Below are 16,374 nucleotides of genomic sequence, written 5' to 3' on the forward strand. Positions count from 1 at the left end.
TCAAATTTTTGTTGACCAAACGGAGTTTAGGGTCAAACTGCCTGGCCGTAAACGGTCTGGCCGTAAAAGCCGATAGTTTGATTTTTCTTCAATTAAGTCCTTAAAACGAATCGATTTTGAGTGCAAACGGCCTATTGATGATCGAAAACAGTATACCTTCATATTCGAACACTCAATTTCTCGAAAAATCACAGAAAATTTTTAGAGAGAGAGAGAGAGAATATACGAGTTTGTGGCCGAGAATTAGAAAATGAGGGGTGAAAGAGGTTCTTGGTTGTACTCATTCCTTTATGTACCTGGTCGCAATCCAATACCCGAAAAACCTTGTTAAAGAAATAAAACATTTTGAGGATAAAAAAATAAAATAGAAAATAAAATAAAATAAAATAAAACTTAAAAAGAAATAAAACTTATTTCACCTCAATTAACACAAATTGTTTTTAAGACACTGGGATCAAAATTATTAGACAGTCTTAATCCACTTATCGGTACTTTTACCTTCATGTCCATGTCTGATCGATCGCCGGTATTGTGGTCCACTTAAACACAAAAGGTTTTCATAAAATATAGGACATACTATAAGTGAGAAGGCCTTAGATCCTATGACCTTAGATAATATTCCTAAAAGATCATTCAGCTGACGACGACCAAGGATATTGTTGTCCACCTAAATTGAGCAGCGAGATCTACAGACAACCTATAAATGTTTAATTTTTAGTTGTACTAGAATGTGTTTCCCGCTTCCTGATATACCCCAATAATCAAGGACTTCCAGAATACTCCTTACTTCAGATGAGCAGACAATTATTCAGGAAGAAGTCAGATTTAGAATGCATATGGTGTACACTCAGGTCGGATCTCTTCCAATCACGCAGAGAGTGAAACATATGACTAACTAGAGCTTAGAGGGATTAAGAAGTAGAAGGTTGCATATGTTGTGTACCAGGTCGGATTGTTAATCACGCAAAGGAGACAACATATGGCTAACGGATAGGAAGAATGAAGAAGATGCTGAGAGACAGAGTTGCAAATGTTGCAGTCCAGGTCGGATCTTTCGATCACACAGAGGAGGTAACATATGACTAACAGTAAGAAAGAAAGAAAATCACTTTCTACACACCTAATTTATCGGAATTCCCTAGTTGCCCCGTCAATGCCGGAATTAAGGACAAAGTCCGCACATCAAGAAAAAATTAATCCACAGTTCTAGATACAGATCATTTAATGTATCCGCAGATTCCAATGTATATCTCTCTGCTCAACCTACCCAAGCGTCGTATTGTCAGGCTAAATGGAACTATCTAGGTCAAGATTTGTCAGGTCTCTAAATTCCTTAAGTTCATCTGATCCTAGTCAAGTGCATTTTAAAAAATTTTGTGCCTACCAGCGCATCAAACTCAGAGCCTAGACAATTTAGCTTTGGTACTTTACACAGATTCAGATTGCATGTTATCACACGATTATATCACTTCCCCACACATCACCTACAAACAAAAACTATCAACAATATATTTTTGATTTTTTGATTTTCTAATGTTTTTGGATTTTGAATTTTTAAATTTTTGTTTTTGGTTTTTGTTTATTTCTCCTCCTAAATTTGTGCATGGGTGAGAATGAAATTAAAATGCACAAATTTAAACTAACCTAAAACAAAAATTAGTCCTTAAAACGTATCATTTTCAAAAAGCTCACAAGCACATCGAATCGAGCTTTGTTAAACGGCTTTGTGAACAGATCCGCCACATTATTAACAGTGGGAACTTGTTCTAGCCGAATGAGCGAACGCTCAAAACAATCTCTGATGAAATGAATTTTGATATCAATGTGCTTGGTTTTCGAATGCTGGACTGGATTTTTAGCAATCTGAATTGCAGCCTCATTATCACAAAAAATAGGGGTTTCTAGATAGTTCAAACCGTAATCCAACAGCTGATGTTGGATCCATATAACTTGAGAACAACAAGCAGAGGCAGCAACATATTCCGCTTTTGCTGTTGAGGTTGAGACGGTGTGCTGTTAATTGCACTGCCACGACACCGGACGATGACCGCGAAATTGACACCCTCCTGAAGTTGATTTCCTGTCAACCTCACAGCCTCCATAATTACTGTCTGCAAAAGCATATAAATCAAATTCAGAATTTTTCGGATACCAAAGACCTAATTTTGGGTTGCCTTTGATATACCGAAAGATTCTTTTGACAACAATAAGATGTGAAAGTTTAGGATTGGCCTGATATCGAGTGCATTGACAAACTGCAAACATGATGTCTGGACGGCTTGCAGTTAGATACATCAACGATCCGATCATCGATCTGTAGTCGGTCTGATCTACGGGTTCACCATCAGTATTCGGAGTCAGCAGGGGTCTTTCGGCCATCGGTGTTAATGCGGGTTTTGCGTCTCGGAACCCGAACTTCTCTAGCATATCGTCCACATATTTGGCTTGACGGAGCGGGATTCCGGTTGACTTCTATTTGACCTGAAGCCCCAAAAACATGGTTATTTCACCCAACGAACTCATCTCAAACCTTTTTTTCATAACTCCTTCAAACTCTTTGCATAGCTGCGGAATTGTAGATCCGAATATAATGTCATAAACATAGATCTGAACTAGAATCTGATCATTATCTACATGCTTGATTAACAAGGTTTAATCGATAGTGCCACGAGAATATCCATGTTCGAGCAAGTGCTTTGTGAGAGTTTCATACCATGCTCGAGGAGCTTGATGTAACCCATATAATGCCTTGTCCAACTTGTAGACATGATTGGGAAACGTCGAATTAACAAACCCAGGGGGTTGATCAACGTAGATTTCTTCCTTCACCTTGCCATACAAGAAGGCTGTCTTGACATCCATCTGGTAAACAGTGAAGTTCATGTAGGAAGCGTATGTAAGGAAGATACGGATAGCCTCCAAGCGAGCCACCAGGGCATAAACCTCGGTGTAGTCAAGACCCTCGATCTGTCTAAACCCACGAACCACCAATCTCGCCTTATTGCGCACTATGACTCCAGAATCATCCTGCTTATTGCGATATACCCAACGTGTGTTAAGAGACTTTTTGCCCTTAGGCAATTCAACCAGCGTCCAAACCCCGAGTTTTTCAAATTGATTTAACTCTTCGTGCATAGCCTCTACCCAGCTAGGCTCATTAAAAGCCATTTCAACATTCTTTGGCTCAATTTGAGAAATAAAGCAAGAATAGAGACATGTATTAACATCTCCACTCTGACTTCTTGTTCTTACACCATCACCCAGCTGGCCAATTACATTATCGATCGGATGATCGCGTTGAATACGGGATAGTATCTTCTGGCTGATGTCATTGATTGAAACGGGAAGATTGTGAATGTTGATAACTCCATCCTTTACCAAATGATCCACATGAGACAAACCTGTCTCGTTAGAAGGATCTGCCACAAACTCATTAGCAATCTGCTCAGGAAAGAGAAGTTCCATAAAAGTTTGAGTAACAGCGGAAGCATCTCGGGACATGAACTCTCTTTCATCAGGAGTAAGAGGTGTGGCATCAGCGTCTGGAGCGTGTTTTGACTTGGAGATTCTGGACAAGTAATTGGAACAGATGAATGCACCGTAGGAATTGCAGAAGACACTATCGACGGTCTGTAAACAACTTCTTCGTCTTCATCTTCAGGTACAGTCTTCGAACCAGAAGTAGAACCAGATAAACTATCTGAATACACATTGAACGAATTAAACAAAGATGTGTAATCAAACAGCCAATCAGGACCCACTCTAGCATCCGTTTCATTCTACTCCAACCAGCGCACATTGAAGGATTCTACTATTTGCTTTGTTCTTTTGTCGTAGACCCTGTACGCAGTGCGAGCAGCATACCCCACAAAATAGCAGTCACCAGCTTTGGCATTAAACTTCGGGTTGGACTCCAGGTGAAGGAGGGTACAAGGGCAGCCAAATACGCGGAAATGACTAACAGATGGCTTGTGACCATATAGAATTTTGTACGGAGTCTTCATCTGAGCTTTGTTGATCAAAACACGATTCTGAACATAGGAAACAGTGTTGATCACCTCAGCCCAAAAGAAAACTGGTAACTTTGAGTCACACAGCATCGTCCTTGCAGCGTCTTGCAATGTTCGATTCCTCCGTTCAGCAACACCGTTTTGTTAAGGTGTGCAAACGGAAATATATTGACACACTATTCCCTTTTCTGCGCAAAAGTGATCAAGAACCACATTCTTGAATTCTGTTCCATTATCAGTTCGAAGCGCCTTCACCTGGTTATTGGTTTGGTTCTCTATCATTACGATGAACTTCTTAATCAGATCAGATACCCCAGCTTTGTTGGATAAGAAGAAGACCCACGTGAAACGCGAGAAGTCATCGATCACAACTAGACAATATGATTCTTTATTGATGCTTAGGATATTGACCGGACCAAATAAGTCCATGTGCAACAATTGGAGCACGTGGCTGATTGAATTGAACTGTTTTGGCAGGTGTGGTTTTCTATGATGCTTTCCCTGTACACATGACACACACTTTTCGAATGTTATGAAGTCTCTGACAGGTAGGCCACACACCATTTCGTTTTTAGCAAGACGATTCAGATTCTTAGTGTTTGCATGACCGGGTCGTCGGTGCCACAGCATAGCATTTTGTTCTGAAACTTTCGAAAAGAGGCAGGTGACTTGTTCAGGAATGTTGCTATTCATGTCGATAATGTATGCATTTCCATCCCGCTTTGATTTAACCAGAATCCACTCATCCGGGATGACAATGCCTGGCTTCAGAATCAGACATTCCTTATCAGTGAAGTGAGTTGAATAACCCTTGTCACAAATCTGTGAGACGCCCAACAGGCTATGCTTTAACTCGGGAGCATAGTGGACGTTCTCGAAACTCAGCACTCTATTTGACACAGTTCCTTTCTGAGTAATCTTTCCGCCTTCTCCTCCCGCAAAGGAAACAAATCCCCCATTAAAAGTTTGAATGTCGTTCAACTAGGAGATGTCTCCTGTCATATGTCGGGAGTAGCAGTTGTCGACATACCAAGGTCTGACGACATTCCTCCGCAACTGTCCTTGCAAAATGAGCGGGATCATTTAGATTTGGAGACCCAGGTTATTACTTTCCTGGGTTGACCCTTTACGATCACAGATTTATCTTTTGAACCTTTTGATTTTGAATATCATTTAAAACACTCTCAGAGGATGACAATGATTGGTTGGAAGTTAATTTGGGCACCACTGGTATTTAGGTTTTTGAAAACTCACAGGGAATTTTGAAACATTTTTCTTTCCCGTTTGCTTTGAGCATTTGAATTTTCTACCAGAAGTGGTTGAAGATCCATATCCGCTCTTTGACGAAACCGACCTCGGCTTAGCCTTGTTCGATTTTGGCAAACTATTTGTGACTTTATTATTGAAAACCTGTTTGTTCTTTTGAAAAACTGCCCTTTTCTTGTTTTGATTAGCCTTCCAATCATCATCTCGAGGGCGAGATCTCGAGGACTTTCTAGTTAAAGACCTTCCTCGAGACTCTTTCTCTCATCTTTGAGACGAAAAATGCACGAATGCCCTATTAGGACAATTCCTAGTGATGTGACCGGCAGTACCACAGTTAAAACAAATTTGCTTACTATTATTGTAACTGGTACTGCCTTTTTCTGATTTACTTTCTTTACTGACACCCTTACTTTTCCCATAAGAACATGTGCAAGAATCATATTGTGTGATTGATGAGGGTGAACCATGTTGGGTGATTGGTGAAGTGGATGTATTGAAACAGAAACATTGGTATTGTCAAACAAATCATCAAATATATCGAAAAAGTTTGAGTTATCATTTTGTGATGCAGAATCATCACAAGATACATCATTTATTTTAACATCAGACACAAAAGAGTTATCATTTGAAATAAAAACAGCAGGTTCAGAAACATTTTTATTTTCAGAAACACATCCTTCAGCTTCTTGCTTTGAGTGACTTAAAGATTGATCTGCGTGGGAAGTAGAAACATTAGTATTTTCAACATTAATACTACCTCCTGACACAAATCCATATTTAAGATGTGGCCCTCTGTCTATTTCCTCTTTTGTCAAAGGATTATTAGAATGGGTATGATTAAAAGGAGGAGGCACTTTATCATACCCTAAACCCTTTGACTGATTAGTTTTAAATCTCAAATTATTTTCCATCATTGTTGCAACTACTTCACTTGACACATCAAATTTTCTAAAATTAAAATCTGCATTTTCAAATTTGTTTTTCCATGTGTCAAGCTCAGCAGTTAACTCAGCAAGTTGTTCAGTCACATATCTATAATTTTCACATTTATTGCTATACTCTTCCTGAAGCTTCCTAAAGTCTTTGGTTTTTGCTTCTAATTCAGCCTTCATGGGTTTCTGTCCTTTCTTGAGTTGATACCCTTCATATTTAAGGTCCTCGTTCTCTCTATGCAATAATTCTATATACTCAAGTAGGTTTTTGACATTATCAATGCATGTTTGAGAACAAGAAGACGAACTTACCTCTTTCTTCTCAGGTTCTGTAGTAAAAGATACCATAAAGGCAAACTGCAACTCCATCATCTCTTCTTCAGGATCAACCTCAACTTTCTCTTCTGGAGCATCATCAATTTGAGCAAAGTGAGCATTCTCAGGTCCTGAAATATTCAGTTCCTAAATCTGGTCCTCCCAATCAAAGGACTGAGCAACCACTGCCAGATTAGCAGTCTCACTGTTGATAGAAACACTTCCACGACTATTTCCCACTGGAACCATTGTTCTATCATTGCTTATCCTTCTGTCTGGCTTCGGACACTCACGAGCAAAATGGCCTGGCTCGTGGCAATTGTAACATCGAATATTGCCCTTGTTAAACCCAACTTTCTTGTTTGCATTCATTCTCCAGTTGTTCTTTCCCGTCTTCTTTGCAAATTGTTTTGCCCTGAACACTGCCATTGCTACCTGCCAAGTAATGTCCATTTCTTTCACATCTTCTGGATGAATTTGATCCAGATCAGCAAATGAGAGTTGAGGTGGAAGCTCTCCAGCTACAAAAGTATTGTAGCAATTGACAAGTCCAGTGGCAAGAGCTAAGTTTTCATCGCTTTCTTTGGGATTGGGAGCAGGAACCATAACTGGTGCTTTGGAGGAGGAAACAGCTTGTGAAACAACAAAAGACTGACTTTGTGGATGAGCATAGATGATGAAGAAACAAATGGTGTACCTGATGGAGCAACAAAGGTTTGATTCTGAGGTTGTTGAACAGCAAAAGCTTGACTTGGAGAAGAGGTAAAAGATGAAAAGGCATTATTTAAAGAAATCCCAAGATTTGCAGTCGAGTAAGAATTCACAGTATTGATCTCTCTTTGCTTATCATCAAGATCACAGGCTTTGATGATTGCCATAGTTTCAGCAAGACTGAGATGAATAAGATCTTTGGTCTTCTTGATGACAACCACGTTCATATGAAATGCCTTTCGAAGTGAATTCAGCAGCTTTTTGTTTATCTCAGACTTAGTCACATAAATTCCGGCTGAACTCATTTCAGTGGTGAGTGTGGTAAAACGCTGCAACTGGGCTTCTAGAGTTTCTCCAAGAATATAGTTAAACATATTAAATTTCTGTCTTAACATGTCTTGGCGACTCTGTTCCATGTCTTTATTACCCTCATAGACCTCAATTAAAGCTTCCCACAATGCCTTGGCTGAATCATACTCTCTGAATCCTTGAGCTATATCAGGAGATAAAGCCATAGTCAAAGTAGCTAGAGCCCTTTCCTGTTCTTCAACCTTTTCAAAATCCTCATCAGTGTAATTAGCATATGCTTTGTCAATTATTTGTCCATTCGCAAGAGTAGTAGTGATTCTGACTGGTCCTCTGAGAATGCTTCGCCAAACCTTAAAATCTTTCATCTTGATGTATTTCTCAATCCGGTATTTCCATTCCGGGAACCCTTCTGCAGATAACAAGTGTGGAATGCGAGTGGTTGTTCCCATGATTGAATCCAATTCATGATGAATCGTTGGGCTTTGAGAATCCATTTTTTTTGTTTTTGTTTTTTTTAATTGAAAATGACTTAAAAAATAAACGAAAACACTAAAAATCTAGTTTACGGTCACAAGATTACGACCGTAAGCTAATGGTTGGTTGATTACGGTTGAGTTTACGGTTGAAAGGTAGTTTACGGTTGAAATGGGTTTACGGTTGAAGGTTGCGGTTGAGGAGTTCACGGTTGAGTTCACGGTTGAGGAGTTTACGGTTGAGTTTACTATTGAGGCCTTTACGGTTGAGTTTACGGTTGAGGCGTTTAAGGTTGAGTTGAGTTTACGGCCTTTGAATATTGCCTGATTACGGTTTCTGAAGATACACAGTATACAGTTATTGAAGATTGCTAGTTTACGGCCGTGACAAGAAGTTTACGGTCGTGAACTCTTGACCGTAAATACCCAGATCTTGATGAAAAGACGAGTTTTAACTAGATCTGATCCCCTTTTGCCACGAAAACACCAAATCAAGCCTCGAACAGTGATGAAACTAAGCTCCCTTGACCGAGAACGTGATTGAAAGATGATTTGACACCGGATTTGCTCTGATACCAATTGTAAGGACCTAGAAACAAGGATCTTAACCAATGATCAAGCAATCTGACAATCAACCAATGTAAGAATAGAGTAGAAGAAGATTAAAACAAGCCTTGCACACGTTTATATCAGAAAAACGTCTAGTACAACTTGTACACACACAATGACCGTAAACACTGTGTGAACCAACAACAACTGACAGACTCTGTCACATCCTATATATAAGGGATAGGCAGGCCGTAAACAGGTTTATGGCCGTAAACCCGTTTACAGCCGTAAACACACTCTGGCCGTAAACTCACAAAAAAACACTTCAATTACAAGACTCAAAACACAATAAGACCTATACATCAATTAGCCTAGCCCAAACCATAAACTAGACCCTTCACCAGATCGTGTCGGGTAGTTCGCCTCGTGAGGCTTCAGCTGCCTCGAGGCGTAGGCGATGACATGCCCCCTCTGCATCAATATTGTGCCCAAGACTGAGCTGGACGCATCACAGTATACTACAAAATCCTCCACGTCCTCTGGAAGGGCTAAGATAGCTGCCTTGCACAACCTCTGCCTCAAAGTCTCGAACGTTTCCTGCTGCTCAGGCCCCCAGCGAAATACAACGACCTTCTTCGTCAGCCGGGTCAGTGGTACCTCTATCTTGGAGAAATCCTGTATGAATCTCCGGTAATAGCATACTAAACCGAGGAAACTCCGAATCTTAGATGGAGACTTCGAAACCTCCCATCTCATCACGGCCTCCGCCTTGGCCGGGTCGACCAAAATACCGTTTTGGTTGACAAGGTGCCCCAGAAACTGCATGTCGTGCAACCAGAACTCACCCTTGGAGAACTTGGCATACAAGCTCTCCCTCCTCAGGGTATCCAACACCTCCCACAAGTGCTCCTCATGCTGCTCCTGCGTCTTGGAGTAAAAAAAAGATGTCATCAATAAAGACTATCACAAACCGATCCAACATCGGTCTGCGTACGCGGTTCATGAGGTTCATGAATGCAGCAAGAGCATTGGTAAGTCCAAAGGGCATCACCACGAACTTGTAATGACCGTAGCGAGTCAAGAAAGCAGTCTTCTGCACATCCTCGTCTCTGACCCTCATCTGGTAGCCTGAACGCAAATCTATCTTGGAAAACCAAGATGCCCCCTATAGCTGGTCGAATAGATCATCAATCCTCGGGAGTGGGTAACGGTACTTCACCGTTACCTTTTTCAGCTCCCGATAATCTATACACATCCGAAGTGATCGGTCCTTCTTCTTTACAAACATGATCGGGCCTCCCCAAGGCGAACTGTGCGGTCTAATGAATCCCTGGTCTAATAGCTCCGGCAGAAGTGTAGAAAACTCTTGCATTTTGGGAGGAGCCAACCGATATTGTTCCTTGGCTATCGGGGCTGTACCAGGGACTAGGTCGATCCTAAACTCCACCTACCTCTCTGGGGGTATCCCAGGTAACTCCTCTGGAAATACGTTCGGGTACTCTCGCACAACTGGTACATAACTCACGGTCTCCTTACCCGCCTCCTAGGTATCCATAACGTAGACGACATACCTTGCACAACCGTGCTGGAGGTAGTGTCTAGCCCTCACTACCGAACACAAAGTTGGTCCACGCTGCGACCTTTCACCTTGAATCACCAACTCTCCCCCACTTAGGGTCCTGACACGTACCAACTCCTGCATGCAGTCGATCACCGCCCCATTAAGGATGAACCAATCCATGCCTATGATGATTTTGTTCCTACGCAACGGAATGGGAACCAAATCAACGAGGTAACGCTCGTCATACATCATCAGAACATAGTCTCTATAGACCTCCGATGCCTGGATAGATTGGTCTTCAGCAATCTCGACCTCTAAAGGACAATCCAACATGCCCGAAGACTGAGCAAACCTCTTGCTAAGTGCAAGAGATACAAATGATTGGGTAGCTCCCGAGTCAAATAACACATGTACTGGGATACTGTTCACATGGAACGATCCTAAACAAAACACATAAAACATAAATATCATAAATGACATGTAATAAGAGTTAGGGAGAAGAAAACATACCCATCACCACATTCGGTGCAGCACGCGCCTCTTCGGCAGTTAACTAGAAGGCTCGACTCCTCACCACTGGAGCATTTGTCTTGCCCTGTCGGCCATCCGTGATCCGCAAGGTCGCTGGATCTGGCACCACTACTGCCGCTCCTGATGTCAATCTTGGGCAGTTGGCCTTTTTTTGGCCCTTCTGATTGCAATGAAATCAAATCAAGTCTGATGTCTGAAGGGTGGGGGTAGGAGCAGTACAATCCCTGCCAAAGTGCCTAAGCTTGCCGCACTTATAGCAGCCCGATGACCCCAGTCTACAAACTCCCTCATGAGTCTTGCTGTATTTCCCACAGCGGCTCCAGCCCTACTATTCCTTCCACTTAGAGTCGGATCCCTTGGGTTTCTTCCCTGAAACCCTAGTCACCTTCCCAGCCTCCGCCTTCATCTTTCGGATGTGCTCTATATCAATCTCCCTCACTCTTGCCTTGGATATCATATCCTCCAAAGTCGGGCATGCTGACTAGCTGACATGTTTCAGGATGTCAGCTTTCAACATAGGGTAGTACCGGGTCTTCCTCATCTCCTCATCACCCATGTACCGAGGCACCAGTAAGGCCCTCTCCCAGAACTTGGCGGTAATCTCCGCCACCGCCTCGGTCGTTTGCCTCATATCAAGAAACTCCTTAGCTAGCTGCTGAATCTCCACAGTTGGCGCAAACTCAGCCCTAAACCTAGTCACAAAGTCCGACCAGGTCATAGCCTCAATGGCTGGGGTTCCCAATGAATCATTGACTGCCTCCCACTAGTCTCTAGCTCTGTCTCTCGAACAACCCGCAACATGCCGGACCTTCGACCCCTCAGGGCAGAAGCTCGTCAACTGTACAGACTCGATGTCTGCAATCCATCTCCTGCCCACAATGGGGTCCTTCACCTCCTGAATGTCTGGTGCAACACATCCCCTGAAGTCCTTGAACGAGAGTGTGTGTGTCCCTAACTGGCTAGATGCCATGTCACTCTGGAATGCCCTGAGGCGATCCTCTGTCACTCTGGAATGCCCTGAGGCGATCACCGGGGTCGCCTCAAGGATGCCTCTCGTAATCTCAGACGCGATAAACTCACGTAATCCATCATCAACCGGCTCGGAACCCGAACCCGAACCTGAACCTGAACCTGATCCAGACCCTGAACCTCCTGCTTTGTGATGTGTCACCACCATTTTGAAACAAAACACATAATCGTCAGGGTCATACATAATCTTTAGAGGTCTCACACACACTACAAGTTCCTTGGTTCTATCTCAGCCCTCCTTGACTCGAGTACGAATCCTCTGCTTTCAGTAGTGCGGGCCCATACTACCTTCCACATCTATCCGTACTTTCCTCAAGGATTTTCTTGACTTCACCAAGTCCCTTTCACTACTACTCCTCACTGTGCTAATCTCATTCTAGGCTTACCCTAGGGTAATCTCCGATCCACTCTCCGCCATCAGTTGCATAAGGAGTCCCTGCTATCTCCCCCTAAATAACTCACGAATACCATTACATATTACTAAGACCAGATAATTCTTCGAATGAAAGACCCTGCCCTACAACGGTTTGACTCAAACAAGAGCTACGAAATAGGGCTAGACCTAACCTTCTGAAATTATTTAGTCCTCATAATATGTAACTTAACATATTCATTTACTAGTTAGTTAAAGATAACTAGGATTACTAAAGCACAAAGCAAGCATCATTCGGGCATTGAGTAACCCAAACCAAGCATATCCTATCCAGGATATCATATCACTGTCTAGTCAGTACTATCATGCAGTTCACTAAGCACATACCGTAGGCACATAAGGCATCTTCTTAGAGCCTTAGCCCTGATCTAGCATACAGTTCTCATATAATAGGCAAAGGCATCATTCCTAGATCCTCAGCACTAATCTAGCATGCAGTTCTCATAATCATATCATATATCATAACAAACATGTATGGGAATCTTGGGGAAAACTTAATTGAGCTCGGCCGAGTGCACACATCACACTTCTTATTCTTTCCCCAAATCCATCAGTTTTAAATTTTTAGAAAAATTGTTTTCATTCTAAAAATTTCTCAAACCCCCGATTTGAGTCCAGACATCCCCGAAGGTGTGTCCGAATCCCTCAAACCAAAGCTCTGATACCAACTTGTAACATCCCAAAATTCAGGACCAAAAATTTCATTTTTAATTTAAATAAATCATAAAGCAGATTTTTGGAAACATCATGAATTATCCCATATCATAAAAATCCATAAGTCATATGTCTCAAAACAAGTCATAATATAATAATGTCATAGTACAAAATCCCAAGAATATCATAGTGCGGAAAATTGTGGTGTGATGCGCTGATATCGTGTCAGCTCCTTTCCCTTTGAAGAAGAAGGACCTGAAACAAAACTGAAAACCGTAAGCACAAATAGTGAGTTCCCCCATCATACCACATACCATACAATAAACATATTGTCTAACATATCCAGGTACTGGCCTACCCCTTCAGTCTCTTTCAGCCGGTAACTTGCCCAACATATCAGGGTGTTGGCTTACCCCTTCGGTCCTTTCGACCGGTAACTTGCCTAGCATATCAGGGTGCTGGCCTACCCCTTTGGTCCTTTCGACCGGTAACTTGCCTAGCATATCAGGGTGCTGGCCTAACCCTTCGGTCCTTTTGACCGGTAACTTGCCTATTATTTTAGGGTGTTGGCCTACCCCTTCGGTCCTTTTGAGCGGTAATGGGGACTATTTCACCCCTACCTCTACCATGTAATCTCCTAGCACATAAACACATAAATCTCATACTGACTAGCATATCAGGGTGTTGGCCTACCCTTTCAGCCCTTTTTGACCGGTAGTAGGGCCTATCCTACCCCTCCTACTACTTTCACATAATAGCATATCATTCTATCACATAAATCATAGTAGATAATGGCATACCAGATAATTGTCACAATGACAATTATCTTTACTATAAATCTTACTAGTGGGCCGACATTGGTGCCTTCGACCCACTTCTACCGGAAGGTAACTCACCTCAAATGCTGTGAAGTAGCTGAACTGTCATCGGCTCTGAAATTTGCCCCACTCAAACTCCTACACATAAAGATTTCCTTTAGTTACCCCTTTTCGTGCTCATAACCCCTTAAGGGTCAGCTTTGGTCAAAGTCAAAGTCAAGGTCAACACTCTGGTCAAAGTAAACATCTGGACAAAGTCAACGTTCCAAGTTAACTCAACTCGCCTAGTTGACCCATCTACTCATCAAGTTCCATAAATCTGAAAACTATGAACTCGTGATCCAACTCGTCGAGTTCTTCCACAACTCGACGAGTTGCTCCTATCCAAGGTATCAGGACTTTCCCATTCTACTCGTCCAGTCATCCGTAAACTCGTCGAGTTTTCCCTTTTACAGAATCGGGACATTTCAACCCAATTCGTCGAGTTCCTCTATGGACTCGATGAGTTCTTCAATCTGTTGGGCCATCTTAATAGATTAAGCTCATATCCTTCAGATCTGGACTCCATACTTCTTCTGGACACTGAAGAGGTCTTTTTAAGGGTACAGTTTCCAACTTTACCCGTTAATAGCATCCTTTAATGGGTTTAGCTCAAACCCTAATCCTTTAAGACATAGATCTTGGTCCAAAAGCCATAATACTCCAAACCAAAGCATGAAGACTGAGATCTAGGCCCTAGACACCAAATGAACATGTAAAGTCTCAGACTTTCCCTCCATGCATGGCTTTTTGGGGTTTAAAAGGCCGAAATGATACCTTGAAGCTTGCATGGGGGTTCCATGGCCATAAAGCTTGCACCTTTATGCCATGAAACCCCTTTCAGACCCCAGATCTAAAAGGTAAATCATTTGGGACATCCATTTCCCAAGGACGAAGCTACTTGGACCGAAAACTCAACAAAAGTGGAGATGAAGAGATATAAGCACATAATGGACAAGTTAGGAGCTTTTTACCTCTATTGAACCATAAATGGAGTTTAACTTCTGGATCTACTCTCTTCTTCTTGAGTCCTCTAGCTTCCTCTTCTTCCTCAAGCTTCAAAAGCACAAGTTTTCTCTCAAAAAGGTATCACAAGCTCACACAAGGATCTAGGGTTTCGTGGCTAGGGTTTTCGGACTTGTACGCTATAAATGAGGCCAGCCGTTAGGGATTAATGTGTTTAAATAGGGTGTAAAACCCTGAAATTAGGGTTTCCCTCTGCTATCCCTACCCCTCGAGTTGGAGCTCCTAACTCGTCGAGTAGGTTTCTTAACCTGCGTCCCAAAAATATAATTCATACTCGACGCGTTTGGGGCCTCAAACTTGTCGAGTTCTCTTATAGAAGTGAATAAATCTTATTTAAAATGCATACCAAGAACTGGGCGTTACAATGTGGTATTGTTAAACAGGTGGGGGTATTTTTGTATCATCTGATCTTCCCATTCCCAAGTAATTCAGGTCCTCATAAAGAGTTCCATCGAACTTTCACTATGGGAATACAACTTTCTTTTAAAATTTTGACTTCTCTATCGATGATTTCGACAGGTTCTTCTACAAAGTTGAGTTTGGCATTGACTTGTATCTTGTCGAGAGGTACAACAAGAGTGTCATCAGATATACATCTTTTGAGATTCGATATATGGAAAACATCGTGTATATTGCTTAACTCTTGAGGCAACTTAAGTTGATATGCAACAGAACCGATTCTTGCTAGAATTCCAAAAGGTCCTATATACCGTGGGTTTAGTTTGCCTCGTTTCTCGAATCGAATCACGCCTTTCTAGGGAGAGACCTTCAACATTACTTTATCTCCAACTTGGAATTCCAAAGGCTTACGTACTATGTCAGCATAGCTCTTCTGACGATCACATGCACTCTTTAATCGATCCTTAATTTGCACGATCTTTTCAATTGTCTTGTGGATTATTTATGGCCCGGTACGTTAGGTATCGCCTGTATGTTCTATGGCCAATTGTGTGTCTCCAATTTCTGCCCAATATATTGGGGAACAACATTTTCGTCCATAAAGAGCCTCAAACGGTGCGTCCCTAATGCAGGTGTGATAACTATTGTTGTGGGAAAACTCAATTAACAGTAAATGAGTATCCCATGCGTATCCAAAGTCTATTACACAGGCTCGGATCATTTCTTCTAAAGTTTGAATGGTTCTCTCACTCTGACCATCATTTTGTCGGTGATATGATATGTTCATATCTAGACGTGTTCCTAAAGATTTTTGTAGTGATTGCCAAAATCATGAAGTGAATCTACTATATTGGTCAGAAATAATAGAAATCGGAACTCCATGAAATCTAAAAATTTCCTTGAGATAAATTCTAGTCGGCTTCTCCATCTTATCGTTCTCCTTAATTGGTAATAAATGGGCGGACTTAGTCAATCTATCGACTATTACCCAAATAGTGTCAGAACCACTAGAAGTTTTTGGTAGTTTGGTGATGAAATCCATTGATATCTGCTCCCATTTCCATTCGGGTATTTCTGGTTGTTGAAGTAAACCCGAGGGATTTTGAGGTTCTACCTTTACTTTAGAACAAGTTAGGCATTTGCTCACATAAGTGGAAATCTCAGGCTTCATGTTTGGCCACCAATAATGTTCTTTTAAATCCAAGTACATTTTGTCAGAGCCTGGATGTACCGAATATTTGGACTTGTGGGCTTCTTCCAAGACCAAGTCCCTGACTCCACCGAACTTAGGAGTCTAAATTTGTTCATAAAGTGTCGTG

This window comes from Lactuca virosa, chromosome 4 (assembly GCF_052849685.1).
Source record: "Lactuca virosa cultivar CGN04683 chromosome 4, Lactuca_virosa_CGN04683_v6, whole genome shotgun sequence".
Lineage (NCBI taxonomy): Eukaryota > Viridiplantae > Streptophyta > Magnoliopsida > Asterales > Asteraceae > Lactuca > Lactuca virosa.